General features: G+C 41.0%; 1 protein-coding gene across 1 annotated transcript in view; it reads right to left on the minus strand.

Moving 5' to 3' along the window:
* Nucleotides 1-19,216, minus strand: part of pawr (PRKC, apoptosis, WT1, regulator) — a 55,490-nt gene that overhangs the window by 18,900 nt on the left and 17,374 nt on the right. The window lies entirely within an intron of this gene.

Raw genomic sequence — 19,216 nt, forward strand, 5'->3', positions numbered from 1 at the left:
AATCCCTGAGGAGCTGCAGCTCACAACACTACCACACACTCGATGTACTCTAGTCAGGCTACAGGAAGACGGCCTGTTTGAGGGCCTTTCACCTCCTGGGGACAGTCAGAGGGGATTTTTGACCGCTGGAATGTCCCTTGAAAACACAATAAAAGACATGTACAAACATACAGAAAGCAAACATCCCTTTGACAGAGGAGTGGGGAGTTAGCTTTCATTATTTAGGCAGAGATTTTGCACATTGCCTGGGAAAAGCTCCAACTTTACTCCTTACAATCTTTATCATGAAATATGTGCACAGCCTCAGCTTTATATTTGCATTACTTTACAGTGAACTGTGCTGCGGGGTTACGGGGTCCATCTGTCGGGAGCTGTGAAGATGCATTGCGTAAACAGAACTTGACATTAGGATGGATGGTTGGATCGTGACGAGAGACAGAGATTTGGGCCAAACTCCCAGAGGGTCACAATGCAAACCAGTCTTTCCTGTTTCGCACTGCTGGGCGAACAAAAGGTGTCCGCTCAAAAGGCCCTTTAGTGGTAAAAATAGCCTTACAAGGTTAACAAGGAATGCAGTCATTTGCAAGGCCTTTCCTGCCAAACGGTTTATCAGTTGTCCTTGGGGAAAACGCCAGCCCCTTTTCTTGTTGACTCTCACTCAGAGTCTAACGCTAGCGCTCTCCTTCTCCTGATCTCTCTCCATCTCTAACAAGCATGTACACAGGGGTGGACACAATAATACGAACAAGCCCTATAATACATACCAACTTATTTATACCACAGAGGTTTTGATTTCCATAGTTTGTGGTGTTCTTGCATTGGATTACACTATTTTGTACTTCCATTTATGTACTTACCCACACGAGCCTACACCAACTTGACAAGGCATCATTTCAACACTAAGACGAAACAATATGTGGGAAAATAAAGGGAAGAGGTTTTGGGGGAAAAAAGTGAAATTAAACAGAAGTCTGTCTGTGTCAACACATAGTGAATTGTGCAGTGACTAACCACTCTGCTATGCACACAGTTGCCTGAAATGCGGAATTGGGAATCTCAAAGTTTATTTTGGATAGACATGCAGCCCGTTTTGCCCTCTAGTATTCCAAATTACTGTGACTTTCTTCTATTCCAAATAAAGGGAAAAAGGGGGATCTGAGTGCAACCATATAAGGGATGTTTTTGCTCCTGACATGAAAATGAATCTGTGTATTTTTCTGGCCAATTTCTTACCTTGGACCATGGAAACAAGCAGAGAAGGTGTGGAAGGATGAGTCATGCTTTGACTGATGTTTTGACTTTGAATGTGTTCAGGGTGCAAAACTAAGAGTTGCTAAAAATGGGATCATTTTGTAGCACAAACAGTGTCAAAGATACAAAGTTCTTTAATATCACTATTAGTGGTTGACAATTTGGCACCTTTAATAGATCATTCTGCTAGAGTTTGTAAATGAAAGTACAGTTTGTACTGACTGCACATGTTAGCTAACATTCTGACTGGACACATTGTTTTGAAACAAACAATGTTATATAATGCATATTAAATATTTGTAGGAATGTTTAGCACCAGTATGACTGAGATAAAGATGGCTCATCTGGATTACACTTTCAGCTAAACATCCATCCATAAAAAATGCTAACACATCTGGCACCTCCTCCCCAAAATGGTCATTTTAAAGTCTTCTACTATTAATCTAACAGTTTTGTTAGTTGGGTGCATGCTGCCCAGATGCAACTGATGATGCATGAAGCACATTTTATACGACACCAGGACTTTCAGAGTAATTAAAAATATACAAAACACAATATTGCTGAAATACATGATTATTAATCCTGGAAATAAAGTCAATATACAATCATCTATGATTAACTGCCCCCTAATGAGCCATAATTTAGGTAAATACTGGAAATTGCAGCCGAAAGTCGATACACATAACTTGACCAACATTGATTCCTGTGATGATGATACATGCCAAGCCAAAAGAGATGAAAACATGTATGAGCTGAAAAGAAGCAGCCAGATTTCCAGAATCCTCTCTGCTTCCTGTTTACAGCAGGAACAAGTGTCAGGGCCTCACAAGAGTGTTTACTTCAGTAAAACAAGTAAAACACGTATCCTGGTCTGCTCCAGCCTCGATACCCATGTCCATCACTCTGCACAAGAAGAATTTAAGAAGCTACATCTGGAGCAGAGCTTCACGGTCTACTGGAATGTCTGTTGTGGTTGGAAACTCTCTCTTTGGTGAGGAAAATGATCAGTCATCTATTCTAAAGCTCTGCCCCTGGCTGCAAATATCTGAATGGATCTGATTCTTTGTCTGCACAGCAGCAGGCTGTGCGCTTTAGTTCCCTACTCTGGCATTTGCCTTTTATGTGACTGTCAAAGTGATGCTGCCTCATGGTGAATTTGAGTGAGCGGAGCACATTGTGTGGCAGTGGACCTGCAGCATTAGACATATAACAATAGGTATATAGTATATAAAAAGGGTAGGATTCTCCCCCTTAATGCATTCATACTTAACAAAGACAACTGCTTAACACAAGATCATCTTTCAAAATGACTTCAAGTCTCCACAAAAAAACCTGTTCGGCTGCACTGACACATTGGAGAGAGTTACAGCTACATTGGCTTCCATGGCAACCACTTCGCTTCGATGTTATTCACAAAAAACAAAAAAAGTAAAAACATTTAGCACTTTCATCACAAATAATGGCAATAAATGAACACACATTGTATTGGCAGTACATTATTTATAGTAAATATTGAATACATCCTCTCTCTCTAAGAACGTATCATAATTTAAATTGGGGCTAGGCAATATGACCTTAAATGTAAATTATGATAAACTGTCCCAATAACGTAACAATAAGTATAGTTCAATACCTGTATATCCTACTAAGTGGTAACTTACTTTTATGTTTGTCTGGGTTCATTATAGTCTGTTAAAGCCAGCCAGTTAAAGATTAAGTAGACTTCTGCTGCTGTTGTAGGGGTTTCATTATGTGGAATTCAGACTATTAATTTATTGAAAACTACTACTTTAAAAACGATAAGAGTACATTTAAGGCTGGTAAGAGATTCACAATGTTGGTAATTCGGGGAATTAGGTTTATTGTCCAGCCCAAACCCAAATACCCCCCTCTTCTTCTCAGGGAACCTAGTTAAGAACCAATATGAACACCCATGCTGCCTTGTCACCCTGCCAGTGCCCTGTCCACTTAGTCCTCAGATTTATCTCTAAACAAGCAAAGGCCACCTCCGCCGGAGGCTCACTCTTATACAGCAGGCTTAATGACTTGTGTGTATTAATCACCTGCCACTCGCCACAGCACAGTGACTTCATTAAGATGATCTATTAGAGAAGAGGGACGCTGGCACACTGATGCCCAATGTCTTTTAATCAGGACTGCCAGTCAGCTCAGCACATTGCCGCGCTCAGGTATGGCAGAGATCAAAGTGAGGACATCCACCCCGGAGCTGCTGGCTGATTAATGTAACACTACAGACTGCCAAGGTCAGTGTTAGGTCCAGGAGAGGGACGCCAGCTCTGAGCAGGAGTGAGACATCATTTGACAGCCTAAAAAAGGCGTGACTAGACCCTCTCTGACTAAATCTTTAAATCAAAATATCATCATGAGTTAAGTCTGAGCAAAAAGTTAAGTGGAAGGCACTTCTTGCACCCATTTTATTTTGGCGTGCAAAAAGGAAGACACAAACTGCCTGACTTGTATTTAACCAGTAGGATTTCTTGAGAACAAAATTGAGGCCAAAATGGCAGTATAATTATCTTACACAGACCAACACAGAGCAGAGAAAAAAAGAGTAACAAAGGGAAGAAAAGAAACATAAAAGTCATTAAACAGATTAAAAACACAATTCCTCAGCAAAAACTAAAGCTGTACATTTTCCAGATTTATCACCAGTGTCGATCCCAGTCTGGTTTCATTCACTCTTTCCAAAATCTGATTCCTTTTCATGTGATTTAAGTCCCAAAATTGCACAACAGGGTTTAAAAAAAAAAAAATGTTATGAGAGGGTTGTTTGGGGACAGAGTCGAGTCAAACAGCGTACAAGACATTCTCAAGAATCAAAGCTTGTATTGGCCACAAAGCCCTGGGTTGCTTTCTTTAAAATCATGTGTTTATCAAATGAAAGCCTTGCACTTTTTGGCTTTGAACTTGAAGTCTGCTTGACTCTCATTTTTACTCCAAGTGAGATTATAATATTTTAATCAGCACTCAGCCAGACCTCAAAATGAGTTCGCTTTACGTGGGGGGTGCAGTAAAAAGAAGAACTTTTCGACAAACAAACAACAGGGGTCCTGTGATTGTTGACCCAGAGATAGCAGAATCAGCATTCCTCTGGATGTGTCAGACAGAGCCAGAGGCCTGAGGGCAGGCCAGTTGGACTCAGCAGGGCTGGGCAGAGATCTTTGACTGTCTGAAAAAGCTTTGATACATCTGTGGGAAACAGCCCTTGGTGCACTTTAAGTTAGTCAAACTTGTTCTCTGGTCTATAACCTCCACAGTAGGTTGGAACCGAGCAGTAAAGTCTGGCTGTGTGTGTGTTTGCGTGTGTGTGTGTGTGTGTGTGCAGGGTTGAGAGGACAGAGGGGTATTTGCAGCTTCGGGGAGGTTCACTCTGTATAAATGGGACTTTACACTCCAACACCGCAGACCTCCACGGAAAACCACATGGCCCCTGCTCAGCAATCTGCTCAGAGATGTCTGAAACTAGAGCTACAGAACATCAGCAGGCCGACGTCAGACTATCGCAGAGATATCAGTGTCCGCATGTATGTTGTAAGAAGTTGCACAGCAGAAAACTGCAGCAATAAACGTTTTATTAGCATACTTATTGAACGCTGTGTTTTCGTTCGTTAATCTACTCAGAGAGCAACAATCGCAGTGAGCAGAAGGTTTGCAGCGGAGACGATCACTTAGCCTTTGTTCGACTTAATATTGCGTCTTATCAATAATCTCCACCGGCATCAGAAACTTGTAGCAGAAAACAGTACACCGAGTTGAGGAATCACAGCTCCTGCGGTCTCCACGTGGTATCTCTAGCCGCAGAGCCCCGACATGTAGCTGCATTTTTGACTTAACTCGATTTATCTATGGCGGCTACAGAGGAAATATCAGTGACTGTTATACAGCTTGCTGTATGGCAAAGAGAGCTCTTGAACATGGACTACAACACAGTGAAGTTTATAAGAGGCTAGTGGAAGACTTAAATAACCCTATTCCATGCTTTAAACAGCATCACTGCAGCCCCACGCTGTGCTTGTGACACTCAGCAGACTATAAGAGTCTTGAGACTGTGACCCCACTGCACGGACCTACTGAAAGGCTTTACGAGTAACGGTAATTTACACCCCTGGCACTGTAACCAGCTGAATATTAACCGTATCAATCTGAAAAACAGCAGTACTTTGCCTGTCAACCTCAGGTGCAAAACAATCATTATCAATTCAAACCAGAATCCAGCCGTGAATGTGTTTTGAAGGCATTAAAATCAAGAGGCAGGTGAAATTAAGAGTTGCAGGTAAGCAAAACTTAATGAGCCAAACAGGGTTACTTGACAGGCAGTGTAAAATTGTAAAACATTGTTAATGGATGACATTAACTGAATCTGTTTAATGCCATGGAATTAGTCAAGATCATGGAAAAATGTGTAATTACATAGTTTTGCCTTGGATCCCTGATAAATATTTAGCTAGTGGTTGAATTGATGCATAACAGATTGGTTTCACATTAATGCAGAGAAAATGCCAAATCTAATTTTGCTTTTCAAATGAGTGTGTGTGAGTGCATGTAAGTCAAACACATTTCCTTTCGGTTCATAAAACCTGACCAATGTCTGTTTTTGTGTTTTGTATCCCGTTCCTCCAGGTATAAACACTGTCAGCCCAGGAAATAGAGAGCAGACTGAACTCTCCTGTTGTGCTGGAAGTCTTTATCTTTTTGTATGTTTGCTCAAGCCTCCTCTTCATAAACATTGCTGACTTGCTTCTCGGAGATGCAGCTTGTAGTTACAGCCCCATTAGCAGGTTTGTTTTCTCTAGAGTTTGATCAGGCGAAGGACTATACACAAATTGACATTGATTGGTCCATGTCACTGACCAGCACAGAGTTAGAGGCTCAGCTTTCTAAGACACTTCTATCAAATGAAAATTCATGCAAGTTTTCTGCCAGACTTTTGAGCCAAAACTAGGTCCTTTAAGTGATCCTTATGAATTAAGGGGACATTTAGGAGGAAAATCAATAGCTTAAGAGGTTTAAACAAGTACAATGGTTAGTGAATATAAAACAGAATTTATATGGGGAATTCAATGAATATGGTTGTGTGTACCTGCAGAGTAACACAAATGTACAGCCATCCTGACAGGCCCATACGGACACTCATCCTCTTAATACCTGACATTGAGTAATAACTGCTTTCTCCCTCAGTTGGGACGAGAGCTTTGGGCCGTCTTGAGAGAGGTAAGATAGTTTTAACATCTGTGTGTACCGACCACAGACCAGGATGGCTGTAACTCAAGCCAGATAGAGACGGCCGGGGCAGGCTGGTGGTGATGGCTGCTAGAGCGTTTATCCCGGCAGCCTCTCTTGAGTCCTGTGTCCTGGTAATGAATCCTGTTCCTGCAAACCAGCAGTAATAACGGGGTGCCTGCTGTGTGCCGTACAGAGGCCGCAGGGGGAAGTGGTCCTGTGTTTTGTCTAACCTCTAATCTTGTTTTCGCCCCGGTGCTGGCATGCGCACTTCTTCTTCCTTCCTGTCCCAATGTTTTTTGCACAGCGTGGCACAAAACATAAACTCACCAGACCTACCAAGCTGCTGCTCTGCAGTGCTGTCCCAACACTTTTACTATACCGATGTTTCTAGAAGCATTTGTGAGGAAGAAAACCACACAAGCAGTTAAAGATCATACAAAGAGGAGGAAGGAGGATAAAAAGCCAGGAGGCACAAGGGCACAGAGACAGCATCCAACATCCTGCTGCCTTTGCATGTCATACTTCAACCTCTTCTGCTTCTATCTCCTGGTCTATCTCTCCCCTTGAAAAGTAATTTGACAAAGCTTTAAACTGCATCTCATGGTCTTTATCAGGAGCTTGATGCTAAGAAATGTTTTGTCAATCATGCTCAAATTAAAAAACATTAATTGAAAAATCCATAAGAAAATCTGTTGGGTTTGGTTCACCAAAGGGGACTCATTTGCATTTCTCTACATTTTCTTTTCACTTTTTCATAACAGAAACATAACTTTTGGGTACACAGCCACATAACAATGATATTAACTCAGTTTTAACTGACCTGCTCATTTAAAATCAAATCAAAGCTAATAACGGCGAGCCCAAGCCATCACTTTGAAATCTGTATGAACACCTGCACTGTACATCTGACTATATGCATGTTTGCACTTGTGACAGGAGATGGATAGGAGGGAGATCTTGTGAGTCAGAGTTAATAACTGCTTATCTCACCGGCATTTTATCAGCAGACTACACAGTGACCCCCGACCCCAAGCTGTGGCTGGCAGCCTCCAATTCTCCATAAACGTCCTCCATGGAATGTCTGGTATCTCCTCACGTGTACCACCGATCCTCGCCATGGCCCACAGCACGATGCCAAGTTGGTTGTTTTTCACATCAGGTATGCCAGGTCATTCTTCTGTTTTACAAAGCCTCCTGAGTGTGTTGGCCCTGGGCTACCTTGCAAGCTGGCATGGAATGAACTTTGACAGAGGAGGAGACACAAGCCCAGCGCTTAGACAGAGAGGTATTGTGTCACCAGACTCTTCTCACGATGGACACCTCACAAAGAGAAGACATGTCTTGGGCCATTGTGCAGCTCTGCCACTTGAGGAGCAGAAATCTGCCCCCGCCTCTCTGCTGATTTGGTTTATCTAATGAGAATGAGACGGTCAGAGAGCCAAGTGCCATTCAGCGCTCGCTGCCTTTCTGCTAGGCCATCGTGTTTTTTGGCTGCTGACGCTGGGTTTTCTTGGCCGAGGGCTCGCGCTCATTCAGAGCTCCAACAACTCTGGGACTATTCAGGTTTCATAGACCTATCAAAAGAACCACAGACATGCTGGGCAGGAGTAAAGCCAGATCCACGCCATCCAGGAAGCTACCAAAGTGGCAGCAGTAACCACAGTGCAAATGACTTTCACACATTGTCAGATTGCTTGATGATAATAAAGCCAAACTTCCTCCAAAATGTAGAAAGTGACCCAACTGTAGACTTTTTACAAGCAAAATAACTTACCTATCCTACATGGTCCACATGTAAGTACACACTTTTGTGTGGTTTGTTACATCCCTGCCGCAGACACAAACAGGTTTGTATAAAATAGATTTCCCTATAAACAAGTGACACCCCTTCACCAATAAACCAAATCAAAATTAACAATGTTACACCAATTCCAGCCTATTAAATTTAGGTTAAGCATTTGCACGCTAATGTATTAATAAGGTGAATAACAACAGGCAGAATAATTGCTTCCAGATTTGCTGTATGTGTCCTGTTATAGAGCTCTCTGCTGCATTTATTTATCATCACTGCTTAGCCAAGTTTGGATCACATTTCTCCGTCTTTTTCACTTGGCTGTATCATTACTGGCAGTCTTGTGGGTTACTCAGTGACGTTTAAGTCTTTTCATTTCACTGATGGAGGAAATTAATGTGACAGCATCACCCTCATGACAGTGATTCAAATCTGGTTGTCCAGGGAAACCAGGCCATCTGAATTTCTGGATATGTTGAGTGTCTAGCCACGTTGGATATTGTGTCAGGTTGGAGCCAGAATTGCACAGAATTATTAAGGATCTCATGTTCCTGACATTGAGGGTTGAACTCACTGGTTGTTTAGTATGGATATTGGTATAATTGTGTTGGTTTTGTTAGTAGTTTCATTCCACCCAGTCACCTGGTCTCTTGCATCTTTGCTAGCTTTACATCAAGCAACAGAACAGAAATAAGTCCTGGATTTTGTGTTATGTGTGATTTGATGTTTTTCTTCTTATAAACAAACAAAAAAATTTATTACGGGGCGGAACTCCTTCTAACACTCCTTCTAAGTATTTCCTGCAACTCGTGTAAGACTGCAGTGCTTTTGATGACCCCAATTATCACATTATGCACCCGAGTCAGCTACAGCTTGCATGCCCAACTCAAGAAAAAACAAGTGTGAAGCAACAAGCAATCAAAGTGTTGTGTGGCAAAGTACAGAGTATATTGTTCTTAGCTTTTTTTGCTTTTCACAACATGCCTGTGTGGAATAATAGAGACTCTTCTGCACGGCACAAAAGACTACAACTAAGACAGTCTGTCCCTGCTGACTGATTATGAAGATTGTCGAGAGAACAAGAAGTATTGAGTCAGCCTCGCCCTCAGTGCTGTGTGTGTGTGTGTGTGTGTGTGTGTGTGTGTTGAGTGACTGCTGGGCAGCTGGAGAGCAGTAGCAGCCCGAGGGCACCTGATGGCAGTGCTTAACCATCCTGTTTCCCAGCCAGCACCTGAACAACACACCTGTTAATAAAAGGTTTGCGGTTGTGTCACATCCCCTGGCAAACACAGGTGCTGCCATCATGGTGTCTCACATGAGACAGATCAAAAACTGTTCTAGAAAACGCTGGTGTGCATGTGCAGGAAATGACCTGTTGTAGTTCCTCTCCTCCAGTAAGGAAGGTCTGTTACAAAAAATCTATTCACCTTTGCAACCTTCTCACAGCAGGCTCAACCCTGAGTGTAACGCAACATTTGGTGGCATTGCCAAACAGGATCAAACCAAAATTAACCGCAATAACTGAATTTATTAGGCAGTTCAATGGACAATAAGATCAGCTGGCACAGGGATTATTTCATGTAAGGTTGTGGTTTTGTCCTTATGTGCATTAAACTGATTATTTCCAAGCTTGTTATTTGTTATTTTTGAGCTATTTGTTATGTCCAAGCTTTTTAAAGTATTAAAGCAGACTTTTAGGAAAGATACAGGAAACGTCTGGCACCAGTTTAAAACAAATTTGCTGGTAAAACATTCCTATAGAGGTACATACTTGAGCCAGAAGGGAATGTTGTCTCTTTCAAAACAGAGGCCGGACAAATTTAGCATGCAATCAAATACCACACAAAAACACTGTGGTCCGCTCAAGATGCCAGAGCGCTTAGGTATTGTCGTTTGCTCAGAGCCTTGATCCAGTCATTAGTGAAGAATGGCTTGGAAAGCAAAGATTTCCTCCTGAGATTGTTTCCTTTTTGTCGTTTTATAGGCCTGTTGGAGAGGAATTTTTAAGCCTAAATCACAGCCTAATTAAGGAGATAGCGTCTTGTAGAAAGAAAACAAATACCTCTGACGAGCAGCATACCCCGCAGCTTCAGAGCAGGTCACAATTCAATTATTTTAGGCGAAGCATCTCGCTACGCAAGGACAGTCTTTTAAAAATCTAATTTAGCAATGGGATTAGGATGCTTTATAAGAAATAAATTGTCTTCTTTGTCTCGTTAGCTCTGGCTCATTTTGTATTTTCCACGACATGTGTTTCTTTCTTTCCCTTATAGTCACAGAGTGGATATTTTCATTAATTTTAATAGAGAAATGAAACAAACATAAGGTGCTTTCTTCAGATCTCACAGTAGTCTACACATAAGGAGACACACTGTAAAAACAAGTCTGTGAATTTGCAATTTCTTTATAATTGATACCATCTGGAACACAACCCCTAGACCCATAGTGATGTCCCCTCCACTACACAAAAACTGAATCCATCTGTTCTAATTCATATTGTACCCTCTGTTATTTGTTTATAGACCCTTTATTGTGGGAGGAAAATCTCTGTTTAGACAAAACCCAATCAATCACAGGATATGACATTTCCTTGGATTATTGGAGGTATTTGTTGCTACAATGGTACAGTAAGAGAGACTACAACCACATATAACCATTTCAAGTTCCCCTTCCATGTTCTCAAGTTTTGTTCAAATTCAAAAATCTACCACCATGCTCTTTTAATAGCACAGGAAAGACAAATGCACAGATGTTTTGGCTATGCCTAAATCTGTTCAGAATAGTTATCTAATCTATTGAGTCTTCACGTTCAGACTGAAAAGTGTACCATTTAAAAAAACAACAACAAAAAAAAGGGAGGGTGGGGCTGTGGTGTTTGGCCAAAGCACTGCATTTCCAGGTAAGGCAAGGTACTGCGTTATTTTTCTGCAGTGCTAATGTTGGTCTGAATATGGCCTTAGTTCATCACCTGCAGGTGTATCTCTGGAGGATATGTGCCTTTAGCCTTACATGCATGCCATAAAGCCATATTAAAAAAGAAGTGCATCAAACACCAAAATTATTAAATCAGGTATTAAATCAGAAATGTGGAATGAAAAATGAAAGTGCCTCTTAATATCAGGTCCTTTGCTCCCATTTGTGCCTCATATTGCATGACAACCTGCGTGACTGAACCCATATGTGGAATTCACAGTTGAGCCCAGTTATAGCCCATAGGAGTACCTCTTCCAAACAAACAGTGGACTGAGTACCATCTACCTACCACAAAGCACAGCAGGAGAGGGGCCTCTGGGACTACTGTAGCTATGATTGACACGGCTTAGAAAGAAAAACAATGAGTGGAAAACACAGGGAATACTTCTATTTAAAGCCCACGTCTGCCAGCCTATCCTCCATGCAATACCATTCTCCATTTTCATTTCTATTCATGATGCCTCCTGTTGAGAGACGGACCACTCCAGATGAAAGGGAGGGAAGCTGGATGATGGATACACCAAAAAATGATTTACAATCAAAATAACAAGAAGGGTGACACCGTCAGAGTTTCCTATTCATGAAAGGCATGAGTGGTGAAATAAGATGTTAGAGAAGGATGCTTCATTCAGCAGCCATGATTGATAGCTGTACACATGTCCTGAGCCCACAAGACTGGCAATAACATCACTTCAACAACACATTCCCAAACCATTTGGTAGCATTTAAGACCATATGCTTATGTGTGCTTATGTCTGTCTTCCCTTTGTAAATTGCATTGTTATAGCCTAAATGAGCCAACAGTGTAAAGTACTTCAAATTAGCTTCCCTTCCATCAACATTAAAATGCTGATACACTTTAATAAATCAGTAGCAATCAATAGTATATCAATGATATATATTAACATTTTCACTGTTTTTCATAATGAGTATTTTTACTTTTGGTACCAATACGGTACTTTTTAAATGGTCAAATGCCATTCTCTGGTTACCACTGCTTTCCTTGTCCTCTGTCTTTGTAAGTCTTACGAACTTTTATAAAAACCCTGTTACAAACCCAGTTATGCCTCTGCATGGCTACAGAAATTAGATCTCTTTAACAACAATCTAGCTTAACTAGGTTTATTTCTTAATCCCTTCCCCGATTAAGCAAACAGTGTTTCTCGTTCACATGAAAAAGTTAACTACAGAAAGCCGGCGATAACCAGGTTACTGATGGGAGCAGTAGGGTAAGACTTGAGAACTCAGTAACCAGCACTTTGGCAGTATTTCTATGACTTGAAAGAGCAGAAGTTTGTTTTTTCAATATGTATCTATATGAAAATTAATAAGAGCCACAGTAGCCATGGTGCATCTGAGTGTGAGCCTCTGGTTCTGGAGGAAAGGGTAATCGGTCTGAAAAAAGGACCCAGTGGTAAGTGGCGAGCCAGGTTCCAATATCAGAGGAATTTCAATGAACTGCGAGATGATCCCCAGAGCCACGGCAGTGGGACACTCATCAAGTTTCTGTGGGTTTGCTTTGGCAGGTTACACCACATTCTCTCCAGAGTCGGCTCTTCTCGCCAGCAGAGATGAGTAGCAGACACTTAGGAAAATAACCTTTTTTTCCACCCTGTGCAGCTGCCGAACATGAAAATTACATCTGGCGGAATGACTAAACTTGTGTGGCCACTGACCACTACGGACAAACCAGACTTGCTATCTCATTGCAGATGTCCGTGCATGTATTGTAGTACAGCATAAAGTACTGCTTCCAGGCCAAACCTAGAAGATACTGCAGTGTTGACTTTGCACTGAGAAGAACACATGGTGAGAGATTAATATGACAAGACAGGCCGCTGGTCCCTGAACAGAACCAGTGTTCAATAAGTGAAGAGATATTATCTAAAGGCCTCACAATACACAAGAGTCAGACACCAGTCTCATTTCACTGGCAGGTACAGTCTTATCTTACTTCAGCAGACACATATCAAAACATGACAACAGAGATATGCTGCAAAGATGAAAGTGAGTTACTTTTCTGGTGGTTTTGCTCTGCATGCCATACCCCCAGGCTGAGGACAAACAAAGGATGTTTTGCCAAGATTGGCATTTAACCAACGCCAGATATAAGCATAAGACAAACACAGAGACAGAGCGCAATTAAGTCCTGCCCACACCTGGAGGGGGGAAACAATTCATCGCTCTATACTGACTTTGTATTGCATGAAGGTACCTCCTTGACAGCAAACAACAGAAAAGTTTTTTATAAGATGCTGAACCTAAAAACTGAGCCTTTAAGAAGACAAAAGTGGATACAGGCAATAAGACATGAGGCATCAGCAGGAAAAATGGGAAAACTGTCACTCAGTATGCCCATGATGATTATTAAATAAGACAGTTTACAGTTGCTAATTTGACATACTGCAGAGGTTGAAGCTATGCAAGGCCTGATTTTCATCTTTGTTGGGTTAAATGATGATCTTACCTGGTGATTCAATCAAATAGTTATAAATATCAAAGTATTTCACTTCTGGAGATTCAGTGGGATCATTTTTCCAAGAAAAGCAAGGTAAGGATAAGGGACACTGAGATAGATAGAGTGCAAAAATAATCCTCAGTATGAAGGAATTAATGTATTTTAAGGTTTTGTACAAACAGGAAAAAGGGAGAAGGCTAAATGTTGTTCAGAAGATTTTATACTTCAGTTCTGGCTCTCTGAGATGTTCCTGGAGCTGTCTCACCACTGCCCACAATTTGTTTTAATTGTGTCCAGCAGGAGCTCCTCCTAATGCATAAAAATGTAGTGAGTTCAGTATTCACACTGACATCTTTGAGTAAACTTAATTTTGTCCACTCAAAAACTGCTTGGAATTCGTATGTAGTCTGGAATTGGGACACAGCAAAAGCTTCCTGCCCAAAATAAACATGTGGAACAGCATTACTGGAAGCTCTTCAACAATGAGTGGGGGGATTTGATAAAGGCAGAAGAAGCTGGACGGGGAAGCCTACAGTGTGTGTGTGTGTGTGTGTGTGTGTGTGTGTGTGTGTGTGTGTGGCTGCAGCCTGTGATTATGTTATGTAATTTCCACTGGAGGTAACAAAGGTTTGCCTCTTACTGCTGCATGCCTGCGGCCCTCTCTCTCTCTCCACACACGATTACATCCTTCCTGGCATTAATGGGGTCAAAACGGGCCCTTATCTTTTTGGGGCAGGGGTCTGTTTTTCCATGCAGGGTGACTTTGCACATGCCCTCCTTCCTCATCCCTCAAGGGTAAGAGCACACTGAGGAGCTACCATCTGCTCTCCTCAAGGCAATCAACACTGCAATTTCAACCATAAAACAGTGGTTGAATGGATTTCCCAGTGGACAAAATGGAATTTGGACTGTAGAAACTGAAAGGGTTTGGTTTAAATCGACTACATATCCCAGCATGCTTGGTACAAAAACAAGCAAATGAATCCGTTGCTACAGTTGCACAAATTACAGTAATTTTAAATGAAATACTTTCTAATGAAGACTGCACAAATACATACATACTTGTGCCACATACACAAGTGCCAGATAAAGCGATCTGATAATGTGTGTTCACATGCAGCAAAGCACGTAATCAAAGCAAACACTAAGATGACTTTCCTAGAATCACGTTGACGTCACTTACTGCTCTCCCAAGTAGACAAACAAAAAGGTCTTTCTGTTCACATGCTTTTAGTAATTCATATTCACTTGTTGTCACAGATCTTTTACACGTCAAACATTTAGCCAGAGACGTCATGATCAATTGATGACTTCAGATGACAATAGAGTAAAGATAGAAGCTATTATTAGAATAATCACGCAAAGCCAATAACTAGTGTTACATAAACCCATTGCATCATGTTTCTCTTTGTATCATGTTTACTGTCCTTTTAACTGCTTTACTGCAGGACCTACTGCAGGTCAGCCAAACCCAGCAGGGAGATCCCACTTGGACTTGGCCTGTCCTAAGTTTTTACCATTCTTTGTCTAATGAGGTTGTCTTTGGAGCCATCCTTGTATTTTTGAGGGTTTTACATTTGTGGTGTTCAACAGACTATGAAAGGTTTGGTAAGTTATACAGGGTTTTGTTTCACCAACATGCTATTGTGTGTCTTGTACTTTGCTTCCCTGCATTTTATGTGGTTGCATCGCGTATTACATAATTATACTCTGTGATCGGCTTCATGTATTTATAGAAGCTGTAAAATAACAGATTCAATTGGTCCTGTAACAGGCTATAAAGGCAAGCCCTGCAGGGAAAAGGCAAGACAAACATTTGCTCTAACATTTGAGTGTTAAAGAACTCCTCTTAAATACCTGTTAACCCTCCCCAGTCCACTTCTAGGAGTGGACCCACTCTGCTGTACTCCAGCTGCCCTATAAGTTAACTCCTAAACACCTAAATAACAAAACAAATGGACTGTTTTGACCTGCAGCAACTGCTTTAAAGGCATGGAAAAATTCTGTGCAAAGTCTTCTCTGCATTGTACTGGAAATATGAGTCTAATCTATTAATACATATATTACATGCTCATATTCATGTAATGTTTCATTATATTAGCTGTCTGTTAAAGTTCATCATAGAGCGTATTTTCTCACTTTTAATTTGCCCAGATTTTGACATATCTGCTACTGACACTGTATGTTATTTCTGTATTAAGATTATTTTGTCGATCTTGTTCCTGTATCCTGCCTGTGTTGATATTTTGTGCTTAAAAGGTGTATTTTATGTCACTGTTTTGAAAAACTGCTATATAAATACCAACTTACTTACGCCATCCCAACACAATGGTACAGAATGTGTACAGAATTTTATTTGTGCTGCTCAAAGCACTGAAAAATGACATTTGAAAATCCAAACATCAACATGCATTTCATTTGCAATGTCCCAGCTACTTTCTAGAGAAGTGAAAAACAGTGAAACTTGCTGTTGAGACACACTGACACCCCACATGCCACTGGTTGGACATCTACCTTCCAATATGTTCATGTGGAAATTTGATACCATGATTATCATATTCTTGTTCATGGTGCTCTAGCACCAACAACCACTTAACTCACATTAACCCTAAATTAAAATAAGGGCTTTGATTTGGAGCTTGAAATGAAGGTGCTGGTTAAATCCTGTGATAAGCAATTTGAAAGCGATAGTGAGATGCAGGCAGTGTAAATCCTCTGTGCGCTTTAAAACAAAGAGTAATTAAATTCATCTCAGTATTATTAGAAGTTATTTGATGCTTTTATGGCGTTTGCCTTAGATTTAGACACAAAAGACGAGTATTGGATCGTTTAGATGTGTATTTTCACACAAGCATGCTGATTATTCTTATCATTACATTTTTGCATTAAAATGGTCACGATACAGGTGGCTATATGAGGTTTTTAAAAAACTGCATTTGTTAAGTCCTTTAGAAGACTTTTAATCACCTCAATTCATCAATCAAGGCAAGTCAAAAGTGAATTCAGTTATCTGACACCGTTCTGACTGTAATCTAATGCATCTTGGTCACAATGTGTTGAAAGGAGGAGAGGGAACTGGACCCAGTGCAGCATGTGACACACAGAGCTTTGATCATCATGTGAGCGGCTGAGAGGCCGTCCGCTTGCTTTGACATGAACAAACCTGTGTTTTGACTGGTGTTTTCTCCGAGCCTGACATCTCCTTGTCCAGTCGACACACTGGCTGACATATTTCAGAGGCGAGTTTGTCTGGTGGTTATGAGCCATGAAAGGAGCAAACGGAGAGAAAGAAAAAGAAGAACTGGCACTTTGATGACAGCAATAATTGTCTGTTTGACCAAAATGAGTCACTGAGTTGTTGGCTTGCACAGAATAGCTGTTATGGAAGCACTTCAATCATGAATCTTGGCTAAAGAGAGTGGGAGTTGCCATTCTGCATATGTGCAACCCACAAAGTTTTTGTTGTAGTTCTAGACAATTTAACAAACTAAAAAGGGCCAATCTGTGAGACTTTAATCATAAATAAATTACTAATTGTTAGGTATATTCACATATAATGCAGAGTTTCCTGCAGCATTTTTAATAGTGGGGCCCCCTGCCTCACCTGAAATAAAGAGCACATTTACCTACATCAGAAGAAATTATTAAACTTTTCTGAAATAATAAAGCTAATTAAGCTTCAGGGAAAACAAGCACAGGCGCTACATCACACAGCAGAGGCCGGGTATTTAATGAGGGAGGCGATCGTCATCATAAACCGTCATCTAAACTACATCAATAACAAGATTAAATGCATCAGGATTCAGCTCAGCAGGTGATTGATTGATCAATCAAAGCAGAGCAGCACGTTACACTGTCAGGGAAAAAAAGAACCTTCTGAAGTTGGGAAAAGTAGAGACAAACAGCCAATCAGGTCCTAATGAGTGAGAAAGAAACTCACTGTTTCTTAATTGGAAACATTGTCCAATTGTACTCTCTTGCTTTCACACAATGCTGGTGATGACAAACCTTCAGGAGCATCAAAAATCTTGAATAAATTCTCAGATTTAGTTGTCACCTATTTCACCAGTCAATCAATCTCAGGAGTGACAACCATTTCCAAATCTGCTGCTTTAAATTTTGGCAGCACTTCTGTTTGCAGATGGAAAACAATTTGTGCCTTTAATTGTCAAATTTTTTTGAACACGCCATTTGCAACAAAACTTAAAAACCTTCACAACATGTTGGAAAATTGGAAAGGGAAACAAAATACATATGCAATTTTCATAATGGTAATTTTTTAAATGATAAGAATTAATTTGTAGAATTCATCAGTGGTTGACTCACTTCTTCATGAAAAAAATATGCAAAACAAAGCAAATATAATTAACTTATTACTAAACAGAAATAAGTCAATTTGATGACTGTGCCTTGAGCAGGAAATTCAGAAACTTCATAGTGCCTCAAAGCTCTGCTGTCTGCTTCCTGCTGTCAATCATTCATTTCCAAATGGAAAATAATCTGAAAAATACACTGGAGGGAAATAACATAAGCCTAATGAAAAATGTACGGTGCTTCAGGCCAAACCATCAAACCATATGCAGTCCAAGATTTATTTTTGTAAAAAATGCGACTGGTTACAACATTACATCAGAACACACAGAGCTGCAGTATAGTTTTACAGCAGGAAAGTAGAGCACAGCATGTACTGGGAAACAATAAGTTTTATGCTTCAGCTCAGAATAAATCTCTCTGCTATGCAAAGCACGCAGCTCCTGTGCAGACAGTTTTTGGCCGTGTTTAACTGTGGAGTTTATTGTCTCATAAAATACTTTTTTTAAGTAAACACCAAGGACTTACAACACACCCTGCTTCTGTTTGCATGCTGCAAGAGAAAAACTACACGTCACCATTGATTCTGAATGGTCTGAAGATGTTTTGGGACAATTTTGGGACAGGTGAGGAGTTGTGAGCGCTGAGAGAGAGCAGAGAGAAGACACTGTGAATAAGACCTATTGTTCTCTTTGATACAGTTCGGCCTGGATTACTGATTGTGTCACAACATTCCCGTCATAGTGAGAGGGGAAGACAGGATTGGGAAGTTGGGGGGCTTCAGCCAGTACCAAGACAATAAACATTTCCAGCTCCTACAGCCGCTTTCTATCTTCATGTTGCTGTGTCTTGTATAGAAAGAAAGAAATGGCCAAAACCTCCCTAGTTTCTCCCTAGTTTTTTGTTTTTGGTTTCCAAGTGCAGACAATAGGCAGGGTGGCTGGCAGGAGCATGGCAGCACAGTTGCATGATTAGTGCATTCCTCACCACTCCACCCCACCCGGCGCAACAGCACAGACACAGTCAGTGGACGAGCTCAGAGCAACAATAAAATTTCCCTTCTCCATTCCCTTCTAGCTCTCTCTAAAGGGCTGATTCAACGCATCGCTGCATCCCCGTATTTACATACAAATAAGAGAGAGGATGTGGATAGTTATCGCTGCCTGCCCCCCTCTGCGTGCCTGCGT

Source organism: Enoplosus armatus, chromosome 22 (genome assembly GCF_043641665.1).
Source record: "Enoplosus armatus isolate fEnoArm2 chromosome 22, fEnoArm2.hap1, whole genome shotgun sequence".
Taxonomy (NCBI): Eukaryota; Metazoa; Chordata; class Actinopteri; order Centrarchiformes; family Enoplosidae; genus Enoplosus; species Enoplosus armatus.